The 20954-nt window shown below is 38.7% G+C and overlaps 1 long non-coding RNA gene across 50 annotated transcripts in view; it reads right to left on the reverse strand.

Moving 5' to 3' along the window:
* LOC134557645 (uncharacterized) overlaps positions 1-20954 on the reverse strand; it is a 128625-nt gene that overhangs the window by 49193 nt on the left and 58478 nt on the right. For 49 of the 50 annotated variants that reach the window (XR_010082174.1, XR_010082173.1, XR_010082171.1 and 46 more), the window contains 5 exons: positions 20767-20890; positions 19820-19959; positions 4996-5242; positions 3267-3321; positions 2776-2922 (listed from right to left, as the gene is read on the reverse strand). This is a non-coding gene — a long non-coding RNA (uncharacterized LOC134557645). Of the gene's footprint in view, positions 1-2775; positions 2923-3266; positions 3322-4995; positions 5295-19819; positions 19960-20766; positions 20891-20954 lie in introns of all 50 variants that reach the window. The other variant, XR_010082130.1, reaches the window with a different exon arrangement.

The following is a 20954-nucleotide window of genomic DNA, read 5'->3' on the forward strand; positions in this document are numbered from 1 at the left end:
ACTTTACATCAGTTAGCATCAGCCTTACGTGAAATCTGAGTGTCTCCACAACTTTCTGCAACAATTTAATTATCTGTTTAAAAGCGGATTATGATTTCATTGGTGCACATTTATCTGGGAGTATAAACCTGGAGGGCAATCTGTATCATCAGGAATTGTGTATTTAGAAGGTTATTATACACACTTTTAAAGATACATTGCCTCAGGCTGAAGTCAGTCAGTTATACTTGGTTCATCCTAATTCTTGTACCTCATGCTCATCTTACAGGCTCATTTCCTGTCAGGTCTTGCTTAAAATTAGTTTAATTACAGAGAAAGAAAATATTACAGTGATCAAGATGTTAATACTTGGATCAAGCATTCTGCCTTGGCAGTAACAAGCCTATGTAAGACTTTAATATCCTTACAAAACTTGTTTCTACAATTGTCAGGCATATTTTCCATGTACACTTTTATTAGATAGGACACACACAGCTACTGCCTGTGGAAATAACAAATATTAAAAATCAATATGCATTACATTATAAATGACAAGTTACTAATCAAGTTAAATATGTCCCTCATTTTCTGTGATGTAGCTTTTATGATTTGTTCCTAATCCTCAGCTAGTGTCACTATCACACATATGCGTGTGTATATATATATATATATATACACTATAGTGTCACTATAGTATATATATACATATATATATACACTATATATATATATATAGTATATATATATGCATATACCTACACCATGAGCTGCATGTTTTCTGTCTTTAAAGAGGTAGGTCCTATTTTAAAAGACAATAGCATATGCACTTCCACAGGTCTGCTGCTCTGGCTGACAACATTCAAAGCCAGCAAAACAACAGCAGTTTTACTGCCCACTGTTTTAAAACCTTACCAGGGTCATGCTCATAGTAAAACTCTTGTTTATTACAGGTGTGTAGCCCTACCACAGTTATGTGGAACCCAGACTGATCTTGCTTTTCCTAATAAGTCTGATCTAAAGTGATTTCCATTCTTCACCTATTCATTCTTAAGTAATACTTCACTCCAAGTCAATACCTCCAAGGTACTGACTTGCTTAAGGTTGTAAAACTCAAAAAGCTCTTGTAAGCTCCAATTTGAAATCTGTAGAACAGGACAGCAAAAACAATTTTTTAAAGGGTGACATATTTTAGTCAATTAGGAAGAGTCTTCACAAATTACTTAGCTGAAGATGTATTCTCATTTGCTGGGCTGTTTTTGGTAACAAAAAATGAGAGAAGATTAGTGTTTAGAAACTATCGTTAGCCTTATGAAACAGTTTTAGATTAATGTAGCACAAAATGACACTTTCATTTCCAATGAAAACATTTTAGGAGTGCAACAAAGCAATGAACAGTGGAGTACAGTAATCATTAGTGTCAGGCACTGAACTTCATCCCTGAAACAAAGTGGCCCAAAGATGTGATTATCTCACAATAATCACTCTATATGTTTCACCTAGCTGCTTAATGAAGTAATTAAAATTGTCTTAAGGGTGTATCTTGAACATCCAAATTTATCAGAAGCATATGGAACCAATACAGGAAAAGCATCACTGAAAAGTGTTTGGTAGGATGTTGAGTTGTTGGATCCCATTTGCACAAGTTTAATTAATTGCACTATTTGGACTTGGAACTTCATGGCTGTTCTTAAGTCTTGTGTGAGATTAGGATAAGCAAAAGGCTGAAGTCTGTAGTTAGCATAATCTGGAGAAATATAAAGATCCTGATCTTGTCTTCATTTATCTCAGTATAAAAAATTGCTTTTCTCTCAATAAAATTAGGATTAGACACAAGGTTTTTGGAAAGGTATTAAATATCATCTGGTGGTAAGTATTTAAGAAACAAAATAGAAGAAAATGAGAGACCATTTTGAATGTTCAGACAGGACAATCTTCTCTGCTGTTCAGTATCTGGAAACTACAAAACCTTGGAAACTTGAAGTTTCCATGTCTCAAAACCAGACATTAACAACTATTACAAGTCAATTAAGAGCTTCTCTCTACACTATTGGTCAATGACACAACTCACATGAGATTTTGTAGCAAAATACCAGACTGGAACAAGCCTTCCAGACTTCAAAGGCAGAGGAACTTCACTTTACAGCACTCCATACTGCTGGTGCTTTATTTCAAAAGCCATGCTTACGACTGTAGATGGAAATTTTAGACTCCTGATGAAATTATGCATTTCTATTCATTCTGTGGTGAAGAGTAAAGCATGTGAGCCTCTGCATTTCTAACACGGATGTTGATAACTAATGCTGATAGACTGAACTGAGCAAAAAGAAGGAGACTCAACACTGAAGACCTATATTATCAGGAATGCTATTATAATCTGAAGATTCAAGGTTTATACCTTGTAAAATGGTGGAATGAACTTCTGTATCAATTGAGTTGTTCAATTTACCTAGAGTCTCACAGCCTTTAGAAATCTGAAGTGCTAAGGGATGACTCTTTGACCTTTACTGTATTACAAATAGGTCTGATTCTCAAGATCCACATCCATTAAATGCTTGAATGAGCTCAGTATTTATTGTTCTTTCATCTCATTAAAACAGCTAAAAGGTTAGGAAAAGGCATAATGTAAAGAAAGGTCAAGTGGTAATCATGGTGTGAAAGGCTGTTACACGTGTAAGTATAATAATTCTTTAAACTTTATGCTCCCTGGAAAGGAAGTTGTTCAAAACTGTTCACCTAAAAAGGTTTATTTTGTTCTAAATATAGCTCAACATCAGTAAACAAGAGAATTAGACTGACCTTTAGCTCCTCTGCATCTGCAATGGCCTTTTCTTGGCTCAGTTTCTCAGTCTGAAACCCTATCTTAGCAACCAAAGCTTCAATATCTTGATTTTTCAGTTGCAGTTCTGCCTCTTGAGTAGCAAGTTCGGATTTTAGATCTTCTACCTACAGGGCAAAAGGTAATGCATTATTCAGGTCATTAGGCATGGTTCACCCAAAGGCTGAACTGAAAACAAAATTCATGTTTTGTGAGTCTCTAACAAGAAGCATTGTCTAATCCTTTTTCCGTTTGTACCTGACAGAATTTTGTTGAGGTAAATAATTTAATAATGACAGCCTAAGTGCACCCACCACAGACCCCCCAGCTCTCCTGAGATGTTCAGATGCCTGCCCTGCTGCTGAGGCTGGGGCTGCAATCAGGTGTCTCAGAGGGGCAGAAGAGGCGCAGCTGCTGCACGCGGCACAGACGTAAAGGCAGAGGGATGTTATGAAAAATGCTTGGTACTCACTCTGAGCAGATAACTCCAGCAGAGCTTTGCTATAAGGTTAAGGCACACTCAGAGACTGTGAACAAAAACTACCTGTTAGTTTGCTGAAGTAGCAACTCATTTCCTGCCAGTTGAGAGACTCATATAAACACATCCTGCAACAACATCTTTTCACATATAAGAAAACTGTTTCAAATAACTGTGAGTTTGGCATGGTTTGGGGTTTTTTTGTTTTTCTGCTAACCTACCAATTATTTTGTCTGGCAGCTAATCAAGATATATTTTAACCATAGGGGTCTTGTTAATCTGATCTGGATAGGGTTGATAAGAGAAAGTGGAAGACAAATACTAGAGGGCTTAAACTTCAATCACACGGAAGGTCTTGAGGGGTCTCCTGGTTTGGTGGGCTCCTGAAATCTTACAAAACCTACCAAATTTACTTTTCAAAATTTGATCATTTGTTTTGACAAAGCTGTAATACTGAGTTTTAAGAGATGACTGTAGAGATCCCAAATCTCTCCTCACTTTATTTTTCAATTTGTTTGAGCTGACTTTGTCTTTTTCTTTAAGAAAAATACTAGACAGTGCTTCATTTGACATTCTTCTGTAAAGCTCCAGAATGGAGGGTAAAAGCAGCTCAGTGTCCAAGTGCCTGGCTAGATAGTGCCTGGAGCTGTGGGTCTGTCAGCCAGCACAGCATGCAGCACATGAAATTGTCCAATTACCATTTGGTCCTCATCAAATTAGAAATCAGAGAAAAAGAGCATTTTAATAATATACTAGCAGGCGCCACTTTATTAAAAACAGACTTTAAAAACTCAGCCACTCTTTTCTGTTGACCATTTTTTTGAAGGTTGTCAGCTGACAAAGTGGGAATAAGCCAGTCAGCTCCCATTATTAACCTCATGCAGCAGCATCAAGATGCAATGTTATGCAGCCTGCAGCTGAGCATTTCATCTGCATAAAAGCACACAGAATTTTAGTTTTTAATAAAGAAATTGCTGGATAGTGGTTTGTCTTCAGCATTTGCCAAGGGGATTAGGGAACACATGTGTGGGTGGGATGGGGTAAGGTCTTCCAAGCAGCTTCCCCTTCTTTCTGTCTTTGTGGGCTGATCAACCAGCAATGAACTGAAAGCAGAGGCACTGACTGGGGGCTAAGTGGCACTAGCCTCCCAGGCAGGTGACAATACCTCATGGAAAGGCTTCACACGTTTCTCCTGCTCTCATTACCCCTCAGCTGGTCGCTGGCCATGCACAAAACCCACAGGTATGGAGTTGCCTCTTCTCTCTCCCTGGGTTTTGCTTTTACCATGGCACTTGTTTCCCTCCCACCATTTTACAGTAGTCCCACTACACTCTCCCTCCCTCCAGACTTCGCCCTTGCTTAAAGGGGTTGTCCCCTCTTTCCAAAGGCAGCTAAATAGCTCAAAGAGCTTCTATGCAAAAAAACAACCAACAAAAACAAACAAACAAAAAACCAAACAAACAAAAAACCCAAGCAAACAAAAAAACCCAAACAAAAAAAAAACCACCCCCAAATAATAATAATAATAATAATAATAATAATAATAATAATAATAATAATAATAATAATAATAGTAGTAGTAGTAGTAATCAGACAGTTTCAATGGAACACAAAAATGCCACTCCACAACTAATCAGTCTAATGAAAGGGTGATGATGGCTTGCAATAAAACAAAGATTCTTTATAAAGAATGAAAGAAAAGGTTGTGACTTCCACAGCTTACCTGGAAAGCTGCTGCCTCCCCTCTTTTGGGAGAAAGCTTCTGCATGCCATTACTCCATGTGTCATGACAGCCTCTTGCTTTTTTTGTGTAAGAGGTTATCATAAAGCATGATTTTCTCCAGAAAACTATTTGGAGTGGTGCAACTGTACTGCCTCTTGTTATGATTGTACTTGGCACTCAGGACATTCACACTGGTGTGGTCAGAAGCCATAAAACCACCATAAACCGTGGAGACCTGCATGAGTGGCTGTACATACCCAAGGAAATAGAACAAATGGAAACACAGAAACAAAGAAATCCTTCTGAAATTAATTATATCTGTGTAAGTTAAGTATATCCATAAATTTTTCTATGGATGGCTCATTTCCAAAACTCTTCTTCAGTCTACCCTAAATATAGTGTTGTCAGCATGCAAAAAATCATTAAAGCAAAATGAGCCTTCCCCAACGGTTTTGCACACAAATTAATTAATTTTGCACTGACATTCATCAAGTCTTCATCACCACAGAAGCTCAGTGCTTCACCATACTTTATTATTTTTTAATAAACACTCCTAAAAACTAGGAACAGAGATTAAACCAGTTCACTATACTGCTATATGCAGAGTTAATATTCTATGAATTTTCTACTTCGCCTCTGGAACTCTTGTTGAAGAGAAATCCTCTGTAGGTTAAAGAAATACATTAGAGTTGCTCTAATCACACTGGTCCTCACACACCTCATCAAATTCCTGTTTGGAGTGAAGTGCATTTTTGCCATCAACTTCAGTCTGAACAGAACTGGACACCACAATTTAGATTTCCAAAGTGGTACCATATCTGTTTATCTATGCTTCTGAAAGATAGGCTAACAAACTGCAATGAGGCAGGATTTAGACCACTGTGGAGTGCTCCCAAAAGCTGAGCCCCTAGATACCACAAAGTGTCATAAAATCAGCAACATTTCTGTGCTGAAACGACCTTCTATCAGCTTCAAGGGGTATTAACCAGAAAAGTGTCCATGACTTCATGGAGTTCAGGTTCACCCCAAGCTGTGACAGTGGTGGCTCTTCCCTATGTGCCAGCCAGGCATCAAACCACCAACTCTAACTCCTGCTGCAAGCAGATCCCAACACACTGCAGAAGGGACCCCAGAGCATTACAGTGGCCCTGTGCTGGGTCCCACACAGCACCACGTGGGGTTTCTCTCATCACAGAGACCAAAATGCAGCTGGAGACCGGAAATTTCTCTTCACATACTACGTAAAAATCAAAACAGGCCAGGCACATTTAAAACAGCTCCAGATGGTCATTAAGTCATGTTTCTAAGCAAAATGCAGAGATAAAATGCCTGACTCCATTCACCTCTGACAGCAAGAAGAGGGGTTCAGGACCAAAGTTCAAAGGTCCGTTTTCTAAATTTGTTGAAAACTGAACTAGCAAATACAAGATACTACTCCAATACTTTGAATTAGAGTATACTCTCCCAGGATAAACAAGAAATAGAAAATCCCCAGAATTAATTTCTGTTCATTTTAAAGGACCCTATCCACATATATTAATAGAATAAATTAATATATATGTCTAAGCAGAAGTACTGTATGCAAAATTAAAAGGGAAATACTAAGAAAACCCATTTAATTCCATCACTGTAACTAACTTCCATTTCGTCCTCTACGACTTCTAGCACACTTAAACTTTATCATTTGTGGAGTCACATCTCCCTCATTTTAATGATTATTTATTGCATTCTGTACAAGACGAACCCAGTTCAATTAATCAAGGGAAGCCTAAAAATCAATTAATATGAATTAAATGAGCTACACCAACTCTTAGGAAAGTCACACATAATTTACCAAAGCATTGTCAATAATGCTTAGGGAACTTTGGGAAAATTGCTCACGAGTGGCTGTTCATGCAGTCAAATGTTTTAAGCCTACATCATTAATATTACAATCAGGTTGATGCAGAAAGACTTGCCATTTTTCTCAGTAAGAAAACTCATTATTTTCCTGTGCCTTTTCAGCGCTAGTTTAGAAGAATACTTATTTCATCTATGATCAGAAAAAACAGAAATTAAAGGGAGAACTAAATAAAGAATGATTTGCGTTTGGGGAAAGCAGAGGCAAATTTCTTTACAAATAGGAAAAACCAGAACATCATTAGCGGAAGCAAAGCAACATAAATTCGTCTTTTAAAAAACTGTTTGTAAAAGCAAGGCTAGTCAGCAGGAATAGACATTTTATGCAGATTTAAGCAGCATTTAGCTTCCAACTGAAATGTGTGTTCAGTTTTTCTTTTTTTCTTTTTCTTTTCTCCCTTTTCCATTGTTTGTGACACGCACGCACCGCCCGGCGAAAGACACCCTCCTTCCACATGATCCTTATGAGAGGTCTCTCCTCAGCAGCCCTGAGAAGCCTCTAACAACAGTTTCATTTGTAAATCACTGAGGGACGGAGTGGGTTCCGGTAGAGCTGCAAGTGGCCCGAGACAACTTGTCTCAATGGGGCAAAATAACTATTGTTACGGAGCTTAACAAAATGGCACAGCATGGGAGACACGCCGAGCCAGAGAGCAGCTGGTTGTAATTCACACTGGTTTTCAGAAAACACTAATCGTTCCCGAACAGACCTCTTTGAGGATTGGTCTTCCCTGCATTTTCAATTTGTCACTTTCCCTTATGATAAGGTCAGCGGTGACAGCACTTCCTGACATTAACAGCTGTGGCTTTTAAAAGGGTCATTGTGGAACTACTAATTGCAGTAATTTCATTAGCATAAATTATTTATTCTGCCATTCATTTATCTCCAGGATTTTTTTTTTAATACTACATTGTACTTTTCAATATAGGCCCATTCAGGGTTGTAGGCATTATTGCTAATTTAGCCTTCTTTATGGGGAAAAAAAAAAAAAAAGGAGTTGATACAGTAACAAAATCTGATTTAACAGCAGTTCACTAGAAAACATAAAGTAGTTTGATGCCAATAATGAAGATTAGGCTGGTACAAAACAAAACCATTCATTAGTGCTAAAGACAATTGAGGATTAAACCTACATATATTTTGAAAGAAAATATGAGGGTGAGGTAGATTCATTCTTATACAATCTCTCTACTCTAGGCTTTGGCTGGCTGGCTGACTTTAAACATGAAAAAAAACCAAAAACAAGAGCAAGTTATGAGTAGTTTGTACAGGAATTTTGCCTGCATGCTCCCTCTATCTTTCCTCAGGATTTAAAATAGTTATTACTATCAAAAATCTTAACTCTTTGCACTTAGGTTGAGCTAGCTGGAACACGCCAAGCAAAGAACAAAAAGGACCAATATCACTGAAAATTAACACATATTGCAGGCAATTATCAAAACTGAGGAAAAAAAGCCAAGTCAGTGTTTGCTAGAAGGAAAAGGTAACTGGGAAGTGTGAGTGGGTGGACAAGGGGGAGTTTAAGAGGCAAGGCAAGAAAGCAAAATATTACTCCAGGTGGCATCTTTGCCACACTGAGCATTGTAAAATACCTTGGAGTATGGATGAACTAAGAGCATAATGAATTTATCCTTGGTATGCTTAACAGTGTGTGTTGTTTGGTGCTAAGCAGCAGAAAAGCAGTATAAAAGACAACAACAATAAAATACTCAAAGATCACAGATATGTATATGTCTGTTATTTTCAAAGAGGTGAATTGAAGAATACTGATCCTTTTATTCTGCACTGAGTGACGTGTGACACCAGATGAAAGTGAGAAAGGGGGGGTGCCTGTCATGCTGAATTTGGACACAGATGATTTCAAAATACTGTAGATTGTGTCTCATATCAAATGAGGTATAAAAGCACCTTTGTAAGCTCATGAAGCTCAGTACACGGATTTCAGAACTGCTACACCCTGTTTTTCTCTTGTGCTCTTTTAAAATGAGGTTTAGCAATTTCAGTACTGAGACAGAAGAGGGCTCTTTTCCTCTCTCTCACAAGAAATCAAAGACATCAGAATTGATTAAATTTCTGATACTTTCCATTTCCCTTCAAGTACCTCTGGACTGATTGTTTCTTGTCCTTAACCTACACAGTGGCCAATGTCCTTCCAGGTGAAAAGGGTCTTGAAATGCCTGCATCCAACAGGCAGAACAATTAGGGAGGATCTTTCTGTTCTTTCTGTTCAGATATTTTCACACAGGGTAAAAGGGATGTTCACAGCAGCACCCTTCACAGAACACACTGACTGTGCAGCCCATCTGCCTGCCAAGCTCAACCTGACCCACTTCTTTCCCTGGATAAACTGTATCTTCCAGAAGGGTAATTGTTTTTTGAAAACAAAGAGATAGAGAAAGAAAAGAAAAACAAGAAAAAAAAACCCCACACCAACAAACTATACCTCCCAAAACTTACTTCTCAGTTCCCACAATCACTGAGAGTTTATGGTTTTCTTTCAACATTTAAACTCAGAACTGTTCCATTTTTTATTAAAGCAATATACATATGATGCCATGTTTGCATTGAACTTTTAAGAGGAAAAAAAATCATCAGCTTAACTTCAAGCTACCCTAACTAAAAGTAATCTGTAATATTGTTATACTGCATTAAACAAACAAAAAAAATCCTTTATCAACTACTTTTGCTCATTTTTTTTGAAAGTGTGAAGAAGACAATTAGGAGCTAATTGTCAATTATGCCAAAATAATTACTCAGTAGCAGATCTCATACTGCAGATCAATGATAAGGAGCAGCACGATCCAGACACAGGTGAGCACTAGCTAACAAGGTTTCTCTGCTAAGAACAAACAAAGGACTTTCCTGAAATATCTAAAATGGAGCAAGCAAAATGACACATTAACACACCAGCACTAAAGTGAGGGAGAGGACACCGCCTCCTATAAATCTCTGATGGAAAGGGGATAGCAGACTCTAAGATTCCCTCTTCTTCAGGGTGGTCCTTTTCCATCCTGCCCCTCTCATTCTTTTGATAGCCTAATATAATACATCTCTGCAATTGCCCTGTTGACCCTCCCTTTACCAGCTTGGTCATTCTCCCTTGACTTTGCTTTTATTCCTCCTCAGACCCACTGCTTTGTACCTCTCTTACCATTCTGGTTCAGTTCTGCTTTTTCTTCCTGTCTCCCGTTCTCTCCCCACCCATAAAACTGACATAGCTTCCCTGTTATTTCAATGCCTCTGTTCTGAGTACCCTTTCCTCATCACTTTAAAACTGTTCCCCTGCCTCATCCTATTACTTTTTGCATTCTGCTCTTTGTTTTTTGGTCTTCTTATTGGCTGCATATGACTCATGCACCCAGTACTGCTTTACGTACATTGATGACACAAACCCCTTAATTTCCTGTCAATAAAGTGTCATGTTATTTTGTTAGTTGACATTTATTTCACTTGCTAGGAATCAAACAGGAAAGATACTTACCAGGAGCAGTTAACATCAATGTGAAAAAAGAAACTCATTAGCAGTTGTTAAGTACAGAGAAATCTTTATTAATTATCTAAAAAGAAGAGAATTATTGAGGTACATAATGCTTAAATTAAGAAAAAAATCTCTGTTCTCTATGCAATCATATCTGTTTCTTTCAAATAAGAAGCTGGTATCACACTAAAAATTAATAAAACTGGATATCTCCCTCAGCTCACCAGCCAACAAATAATTATCCTGATGACACTGTAAGTCTGTTTAAAAAAAGCAGCTGTTTAAAAAGAGCAGCTGATGGAACATACAAACGCCAGGGCTATTTGCAAACACCTCTCCCTCTCCCGCAGCCCTACAGGAGGCATCCGTGTGCCGCCGGAGCGCCGGGAGCGGCAGCCGGGGAGGGGCAGCGGCACCCCGGCAGCAGCACCAGGCATCCCTTGCCCTCTCCTTCACCGGCATTTCACGACTACTGCTGTGTTTTGGATGGGTCTGAGTGGAAGGAAAACGCTGCAAATGCAGAGTTGCCCGATGCTGCACTCAGCTAAAACCAGACCTCACTTCCTTGGGAATTCCTGAAATCCTCAGCCTTGCCTGGTTAAAACCCCTCTCTACAAATAAACGGTCACAAATATAACAGCACTCCAGAATGAAACTTCTGCAATGGCAGTCTGTGAAAGAGAGAAAGCATTGTCCAGATCTACGTGAATAACTCCAGCAGTCTCACTGCCAGCAGAGGAGTTGCTGCATGTTGTCCCGTGCTAGGAAGGACATCAGAGGCAGATTGCTAAAACTTTTAGAAGAATATGAGAATATTCCTTTCTCCTGAAGAAAACTCAGTAATTAATGCCGTTTCTTTGTTGTTTTTTTCTGAAAACAAACATGCCACACTCTAAATCAATAAGCAACAAGAAGAGAATAATTGCCCAGATATTAAAATGCTAAATACATTTGCCATGTATTACCTTTCCAGGGGAAATTTCTACCTGTCTAATTGCTGAATAGATTAAGAATTCTTTGGTTCACCTGGATGGTGCACAGCAATATTTCAGCCTTACTTGCTACAGCTCCACTGAATATATTTAACTGCATTGGAAAGGGTTTAATAAACTCTGTATCTATAAGATCCTAAAAAGTCTTGAATGGAGGGATTCTGCAACGACAGTGTTATGAATTACATGCTTCTCTTTCCCTCACTTCTCTGCTTGTGCAAGACAACTCCCTGAAGGAATGTCCTGAGGGAACATCCTGAAGGAATCAGGCAGTGACATACCATTAAAATCCAACTTTTAGCAGGGATGAATTGAACAACACCAAAGGCAGTAAGTATGCAGCAAGGAGTAAAAAGAGCATTGTTTTTCCCAGCTTATTCAGTTATTGGTGATCTCCATTGCTTTCTCAGGAAACTGATGAGCTTGAAACTGTACCTCGACCCCCCTCATCCTCCTCAATGAACCTCCTGCTGCTGGAGGGAAGGGCTTCCCACGGCCACTCATGAAGCCTGTCAAAACTGTGGCTGAGAAATTCCCAACTCGTGCTCACAGCATGGCACTGACGGGACAGAAACACAGGACAACCTGCAGAGAGGAGGGAGGGAACAGGGAGAGAAAAGAATCACAGGGCAAGATGAGGCCATCAAAGAGAGGCCAGCTCCATGGTCCAGCACCAACCAGCCAGTACACAGCTGAGCCTCCAAGCTAAATTTGGTGGCTAATAAACTTTGTCAGCAACCTTGGGCAAATAGGTTTTGCTCCTTTTCCCTTGTACAAACATGACACTTCTGCAGCTTCCTTCTGCTCTCTCCAAGTTGCTATCAGTTACTCAGTTTGATAGCTATGGATGATAAGGCAGGCACAGGGACTGGCTGGCATGCAGGCAGCCAGAAGATGCACTTCCAGCTGGTCATGGTGACAGAAACCCTGTCATTGAGGTTCTAAATCTATTCAAGCTTCTTTACGTGCAGTGCAACCCTTCAAAAAGAGCAGGAAAAAAAGGAGATTTGGATCTTAGCTTGCATGGGAATTTTAAGGGATCATTCTTAATAAAAATGGAAAGAGGTGTACAAAAAGGGTTGGCCAAAATATTCAAAGGAAAATAAAACTGAGCCTGGGTCTTGATATCACCAGGTCTACAGAAAGCAGCTCGCATTTGAGAGGGCAGGGTTATTCCAGTCCTCAGGTGATTCTGTGAACCTACTCACTGCAGTTAGCACACATTTTGGCCATTGTATGTGCTCTTGGTTAATTGGTAGAATGACAGATGTCAGACTGTTAAGACAAGAATGAAGTCTCTCCTCTATGCTTCTTAATGAAGGAGTGATTTTTATTGTACAGGGCCCCTCAAATCATATATCACTGATGTTGCTAATTCCAACAGAAAACATCCAAAATGTTTCAGAAGAGTTTATAACTTGTACAACAGCCAAAAGAGCCAGGACAGAGCCCAGTCAGGCACGGCAGGGGAGTGACAAGTTTATGCTTCCTTTAGGCTAATTGGGAGTTGACATTCCTATAAGAGAAAATTGGATAAAAAAGGAAGAAGAGCAGAAAATTGAAAGAAAATAAGTAAAAAAAGAAACAATAGAAGGAAGAGGTTGAGCTGGCTCAATACTTCACTGAGGTTTAAAGCAGTCAGATAGAAGAGATAAAATGATGAGGAGATAGTAACAATGGAAAATGGTTCAATGGTGTCTGGAAAGAAGATAAAATGGAAGATGGAAAAGAATTGCCACAATCTCATTGTTTCTAAAAATACATCTCTGCACTAGAAAACACAAGACAGGAATTTATGAAATAACCTAGATAGTAGAACCAAGTCAATGAAAGAATACCTAGGTTGCCCAGGAATGTTACAAAGATGGGCCAGTCAGCAAGTTGACTTAAGGTACAGAAGAAATCATTGACTTTGAATGTAGAAGAAGCAAATGGCAGAAATGCCCATGTAGAATTCCAACCAAGTGTTGAAAATCATACTGAAATTGTACAAAGACACAAAGACCTTGGAATTTACTGCTGATGATAAAGATGGGCACACACAGAAGATACAATCAAAAAGATACAAGAATAAATGGTCTCTACCACAAAACTCTGATTCAGAGAAGAAGAAAAAAATGTAAGGAAAGAACCTTCTGGGTCTGTGTCATGACTCTTGAACATTGCTGAGTTTTCTGAATTTGGTTCTTGGTTACATTATGTGTCCTTCAGTTAGATATTTCTCCCTCATGCCACCTCATTTTCTGAAAAAAATCTATGCTCAGTTGTGATACCAAGACTCATGGTGAGCAATGTTGAAGCCCGGGGAACCTAATTTTCACTTCTTTATTCCTCTAGTGGCCACCTTCTCAGACCTGCACACCATCCCTGCTATGGTAGCAGCAGCAATGGAGAGCCTGGAGAGATCTATCCCTGCTTTGATGTGCTGCTCACAAGTGCCCTTGCTATAGCAGGGGTGCCAAACTGAATCTATCACACCTCCAAAGCTGCAAACCATACACAGACTTGCTTCAAGTTTCATCTTCTACACCCTCCTACGCTCCTCACATTGCTCATATTTGGACTTAACTCTCTAAGTACTGGACTGCAAGAAGAGTTCAAATCAAAGTCTTGGGCTGTTTGCCAGAAAAAAAAATCAGAACTTAGTGTTTTCTTTAGTCTTATATTCTAAGTAATATTTTAATCTCCTTAAATATTGAAAAATCATTTATATTACTACTATTAATATTAATCTTACATTGAACTTTAGGGGAGACAATGCTTTCCCTATCCAATGTAATTTGTTAGGAGTGATTTAGAATGATTACTTGTGTATACAAGGAGCTTATTAATTTATACAAACTGGAGATCCCTGAGAAGGCAATACTGAGCTTTTAGGATTGTTTACTTTAAACCTTACTCTAGCATCTAAATTCTAGATTTACTAAGTGATACCCAGCACTCCTCTGTTCTCTCCTTGCCCTTGGCAGATGTATTCAAATGTGTAAATACAAATTTACAAGTACAGGTTTACTATGTAGTAGATAACAGTTGAATTAAAGTGTTAAAAAGGCTAAGAAGACAGAAAGTAGATGAATTCTGCAAAGTTGAATTCTAGAAACCTTACCAGGAATGAAGAGAAGATATCAAATCCAATAAAAATGTGGTGATAGGTCAAATGAATTACTTATAAAAAACTTTGTAGATTATTCTGACAGGATGAAATGTAGAATGCTTTCTCAATCATTTAATAAATTGCTTCTTGGAATATTTGGTCCTAGAGCTCAAAGTGTGACAAACTATTCAAAATTTTCATTATTTTTCCTTAAAACACATAACTAAGAGATTTTTACTATACTGTATTGTTAGGCAGGAAATTCCAGCACAGCCCTGGATATAATGTAATACCCTGACTAGACAGCTATTTGTTAATTACTTTCTGTGAACAAAAATACAGGATACAGCATATACTTGAAAAGGTAGCCATAAAAAGAATGTAACCAGATCCTGACCACAGCATAACCCTTCTTTCCCCTTTACCTTTCGTGAAGTTTGGTACATTCACACCAGGCAGAGATTTGATATAGCATGTTTTCAGGGTTCATTTGCATTCTCCCCAGTGAATTCCCTATACTACAAAGGACCTTGTGCACTGCTTGCTTTGCACACAGAATAATGAAGATGCCATGTGATCTGCTAGCAAGAGAGCTGTGAGGAAAATTGAGTAATTATTACTGACTACATTTTGAACAATCTTTGCATAAGCAAGAAGGTCTTATTTTGAAAACATTTATCTTTTGTCCAAGCCACACATTACAGTTTAATTTGACAGAGAGAAAAAAAAAACCCAAAGAATAGGAAATACTCCATGTAAAAAATGGAGAATGTCTTGCAAGACAACCAGGATATAAATATCACAGTGAAGGCATTTCATCTAGAAACAGAAACACGGAGTAAGCTCTTGAAGATACACACATCCCTTTCTTTAAGGATTTTTGAGAGTTAAACACACACAATAGAATAATGAAGACAATAATTACTTGGAGATAGAAGAACTGTTAACTTGTGAAATAAGTACCAACTTCCATGTAGCATTCACCACTCCTAGGAACACTGCCCCCTGTTTTCTCAAGTGTCCATTTGAGCCTCAACATGTCACTCTCACCACAATTGTGCATCTTACACTGTATTTTTTGGCTCAGCCTCCTCCGGCTCATCTCAAATATGCAATCCCTCAGGTTCAGTGAGTGCTTCAAACAGAGCAGGACAGAAAACTAAAGAGCACCTTGGCACGTACCTGGCCTCTCCTCTGACAGGGCCCATTCCATTTAAGTGTTAGTGCTCTCCCATGGTTTTCCCACATGAAACCAAGCAGTGCTGTGGCAGGAGTGAGGAGCTGCACAGACCAGGAATTAGTCCTGGCCAGCTCTATGCCACCACCATCATTTTGTGAGCAGAGCATTGGAAATGCTAAGCCATATGGATACCAGCCTTTTCATGCTACTAGCCCTCAGGACCACAAAATGACCTTCATAATTTTACTTGTACAGCTATATCCTTAAAAGTCAGCTCTCTGAGTGCTCAAGAAGAGATGGCTGACATCCAAATCAGAAAAGCCTGGAGCTTTTCATACAGAAACAGGAACTCTGTAAGAGCTTGCCAACTGAAGAAACAGATGTTTTCTGTGCTAGAGAACTTAGAAATCCTTGATAGCTACTCCCCACTGAATCAAACAAAACAAGCAACAAAAAATAAACTCAAACCAAAACCCAAAATGAATCTCGACTCAGTATTAGTTTAACCATAGAACCATAAACCCTAAAACCAGTTCTTTTTGGCTGAGATTTAAGCACTCAAGCAGATAGATGTGTATTTATGCCCTGAAAGCAAAAACCATGAGAGCTGGCCAAAACCAAGCTCTGATAGGACTTCACAAGTTCCTCTCAGATTTACAGATAAAAATAGATGTCCTGTCAGTAGCAAGACAAACCACAAGGAAAAGGCTAATGTGTACTGATGAAAGGGGATTTGGAAATGAAAGACAATAATTTGAAAGAAAAGTAATCATAAAAATATAAACAAGATTGCCTGTGGCAATGCAGAACACCCACTCTGCCTGTGTTTGACTTTAATTCTGGTTGAAGCATAAAATTACCATACTACTACATTCCATAGAAAATGGGGAGCCAGCTAACTCCTGGCAGGGTTATAGAAAGAGGAGACCATTATAAGGATGTGATGACTAAAGCAGTCATGCCAAGCTGGAAGGAAATTGGAGAAATTGGAGAAATTGGAGAAATGACGTGCCCCTAAAACTAGAAAATTTAGTTCTTAATGCTGGGACTTCACAACAGCCACTGAGGGACTGTAAACACTACATGAGGGAAATACACTATGAAGAAACTTGCTCAAGGATGGAGGAGCAAGTATTTGAAGTACCCATCAGCAGCTCATGAAGAAAACTGGCTGCACATGGACAGTGATTCAGTTCAAAAGAAAAATCACTTAACGTGTCTGGCTTTGGAATGTATAGTAATGTTTAAGAGCACTGAGGAGATTGAAGTGAGAACCTGTAAATCATACAAAGACGAGATGCTACAAAGAGTATACTTACTGGAAAGAGTTCATTTGAGGGTATGCTTGTGTAGGCCATGAGGGCATTTAGGCATGGTGTTCACAGCTTTGGGGAAAAGCTGAAGGGTTACCATGACAAATAAAGTAAGATAAAGTAAAAGTAAAGTAAAATCAGATGGAGCTCCAGAGACAGCAAGACTGATCTCATCACATTCATGCTTTTGAGAAATAATTGCTTCTTCTGGCCTTTACTTTTCCAAGACATTTTGGTGATGTGCAGAGTATTTAGGAGTGATTACTGCACAGAGATTTGGGATACGGAAAAAATCTTGGAACCTAAGCAAATCACTGAGCTTCAGAAATGTCTCCTCTTGAGTGTGTCTCAGACCCATCAGCACATTAACATTTACAGTGTTCATCAACTTTGTTTGTTTGAGTATCATTCTTCCTTTATAATTTATTTTATAATTTGTTATGAAAGTTTTTGAAATTCTCAGGTGCTTAACTGTCCTCAGATACCCTTCAGTTGTGGACCCATATTTTATAATGATGCAGCCCATTGTCTTCATCTGACACGACCTGTTATCACTGTGGAGGCCCAACCAGGAACACAGACTGGGGACACAGATCTGGGTGCAACAAGAGCAGCAGGGCAGAAGACTTGCCCTTAGTTTATTTTTCCATTTTATATCTGTGTCAAAGTGACTATGGATTGGAGAAGGGTATTGCCACTTCTCCTGTCACATTGGTCTAGGAGGCTGTCATTCAGCCTCCCCTTCTCTTGGAGAAAGTATTCATAACATTGCTAATATTTACAAAACATGGTCCTGTGTTTACAATTCACTAGCGTGAGAAACTGCACGTTTCTCCTTTAATATGAACGCTTAGCAAACCAAAAAAATTCATAGCAACAACCTTCAACACAAATTTGCATCTACACACATGGTGTGTTCTCAGTACCTCGACAGAATTGATTGCAACGTGCAGATTGAAAACAAGCAAAACAAAACCAACACAAAACCAAAGAGATTCAAAGAACAGAACTGTGCAGTTTTGGTTCCTGAGCTACAGATTCCTCAGCACAAACAGAGCTGCAGGATGTAAGATTATAAGTGAGCTCAAGGGAAAATGTGGTTTAATGTAGGATGTTGGTTTTTCTAAAATGAAACAGATAAATGAGACTATATCACTTCACTGAGCTTCAACATTATGAAACTGTCGAAGTTCACCCTTTTGTTGTCTTTCACATTATATTAGTCTTTTATTCTTCAAATCTAGGGAAATGAGGAGGTGATAGGGCATCCTGCACTAACTAAAAGTTCATATAGATATCTACCAGTGTGTTAACTCATGAAATTTATGTCTCCTTCAGTACTATAATGTCATTACTTTGCTTCCCTGCAACATGAATACAACATCTCCTGTTCTTGCCTCCAGAAGTGCTAATTTGCACAGTAGGGGACTGGTGAAATTGTTGCAAGGTAAAAGGAGTTTGAAAGCTGGCTTTCAAAAAGCCCTTAAAAATAAAAGGGAAAAAAAAAGAAAGGAAAGAAAAGAAAAGAAGAAATTACTACAGGAATAAGGAAAACATAAAGGGTAAAAATGTGAACGGAGAAAATGAAGACAGATATTAGAAATAATTTTTTCCCCATCCTTTCTTAAAAATTTATACAAATGCAATAGTAATGAAACAGAGACAAATAGCACTGTCAGAAAGAAAAACGCAGAAGGTAAGCACCACTATTGACCATGTCACTGAAGTCTGTCAAATTGAAAATTATACAGAATACGCCACACCAGATCGTATACAAGTCTGCATTGGCCTTTAAGTTGCAGAATAAGTTTGTGGAATTAAGAAGTAATGGCAACAAAATTAGAATTAGGAGAGAACTTCAGCAAAACTTAAGCAGGATTGGAAACAGAGAAGAAGAGGGGAAAAAAGAGAAAATGGTATGTTATAAAGTGCAAGAACTTGGTAAAAACTCATAGTCAGAATGCTCTTTAGAACAGTGGTGATTAAACATCTCCAAAAATTGAGAAACAGAGCCCACATACCAGATCACTGTGGAAAAATCTGCTGTAAGAAGGCTCTTCTAATCCCCAATCAAGGAGATCATTTTAATACAAAAAGTATGGAGGCATATATCCCTTTAAAAACATTCTCATTCTTAAGGGTTAATGGTTTTCAGCTTCCCATTTTCTTATCGGCTACACAGATGTTTCAGATGATGCATGAATTGAAGTCTACATAACTTGAAAGTTCCTAAAGATGCCACTGCCAAACCATTTTCCCAGCTACTGCTTTCCAGATCTCAGGAGAGAACTACAGTTTCCCTCCAGAAACAGTTTAGGAGAGAGACACTTATTGCAATTAGGGTATCATATTATGTGTATTTGTAAACAGTTTTAAATATAAAAACACCTACATGGATATTTAATTTTTCCAGTTTTATATGGAATAGGAAAAGTTAACATCTTCTATGACATTTCAATCATTTGTGCAAAAGTTTAAGAGCAGACATGCAGAATTACTACGTATATGATCAGGAAGAGTATTTACAATTGCATTAACAGCACCAAAAACTCCTCATGAGCACCTTCTCTCTGAAGTGCCAAATTATGTCCAAAATGTGAAACTAAGACATGGAGCAGCTTTGTGACTTTCCTATGAGCAGGCAGGAAGTCAACAGCCACATCTAGGAGCAGAACCTGGTGTACACCAAGCCTCCACACAGGCAGGTAACTACAGGGGTAACACAGGAGAGGCAAATCCAGTGCTGCACGTCAGCAAGTAAGCTTTCAAGAGAAGTATGCCAACATATGCTGGGTTATGAGATAACTGAAATGTGTTGCTATTTTGATCAGCTCATCACTATTTCTTGCCCCTGAAATGTTCCTTACTTTCTACTGCAGCCACACTCTCAGGAATCACCTCCAGGAGTGTTCTCTGATGACCATCAGGCCCAGGACTCAGTCTTCTTTTCTAACTCCTGCAATTATGACCTTCATGTCTTCATCACTGAACAGATCTGGAACCTCTCCTGTGAAAAGACAAAGGGGTGGGTAACACAGACAAATAATCTTCTATTGGTATTTAGCCCAATGGCGTTTAGGCACATAACCTGAGCTATGGTATGATGCTACATATATCTAGTAACAAAACAGTCTCCTCCTGTTCCCTATGTCTTTTTTCCTTGAAAGGAACTATTCCTTTCTTTTCTTTTTCTTTTCTAAGAAACCCTTTTTTAAGGGTTAGGAAGCAACTTTGTTTTGGATTTGCCCTGATAAAAAGTTCACTTATAAATTATGTTCCCCTCAGAATGGTGTTTCTTTTCTTCACAGGCTGTTGGTAAATTGTTTACTAGCCTGGTTGCAAAAACAAATATAACTTCTAAAACAGTCTTTCAATATGCACTCCAGCTGTCCAGATGTGCATTTTTTTTCTTCCATCCTATTCCCACATCCCCTCATTCAGAGTCCAGATTCTCTAATCTTCAAAACATGGGTGAAGCTTCATTGTTACATGCTACACCTGTGCAGTCATGAGGACATTGCTTGAAATTAGTGAAACACACCAAAGCAAACATAACATTAAGTCAAAGGGACATTCTCATTCCCCCCAAATCAATGCACCTATGCATGATAAGCCTTAGCAATCTGTCTCCTCAATGAGCCATACTTTCTTAACCAAGTTTGACTCAATGCTCAAGTTGGATGGCTTGACATGGCCTCTCTAAAATCTCCCCCTACAAATACCTGAAAGAGAAAGAATCTCTTTAAAGTTCAGTGAAAACACAGATCATTTGTCATTGGAAAAGATCTTTCAAGAAATTTGTTGGTTTAATCACCTGATGCCACCAAGCCATTAATCAGCACAAGAAAGCATTCATCTGGAACTTGGGCATCTGTCAGCAAAAACACTGTGGGCATGTTCTTGGCACCTGTCTTGATGTACAAACTGGCAAGATCTACCTGTAAGGAAAGGAGGCAATTACTCTTATTCTGTTGAAATGTTGATACAGAAAATGTGTGAAAT

The sequence above is a fragment of the Prinia subflava genome, chromosome 1 (genome assembly GCF_021018805.1).
Source record: "Prinia subflava isolate CZ2003 ecotype Zambia chromosome 1, Cam_Psub_1.2, whole genome shotgun sequence".
In the NCBI taxonomy this organism is placed as follows: domain Eukaryota; kingdom Metazoa; phylum Chordata; class Aves; order Passeriformes; family Cisticolidae; genus Prinia; species Prinia subflava.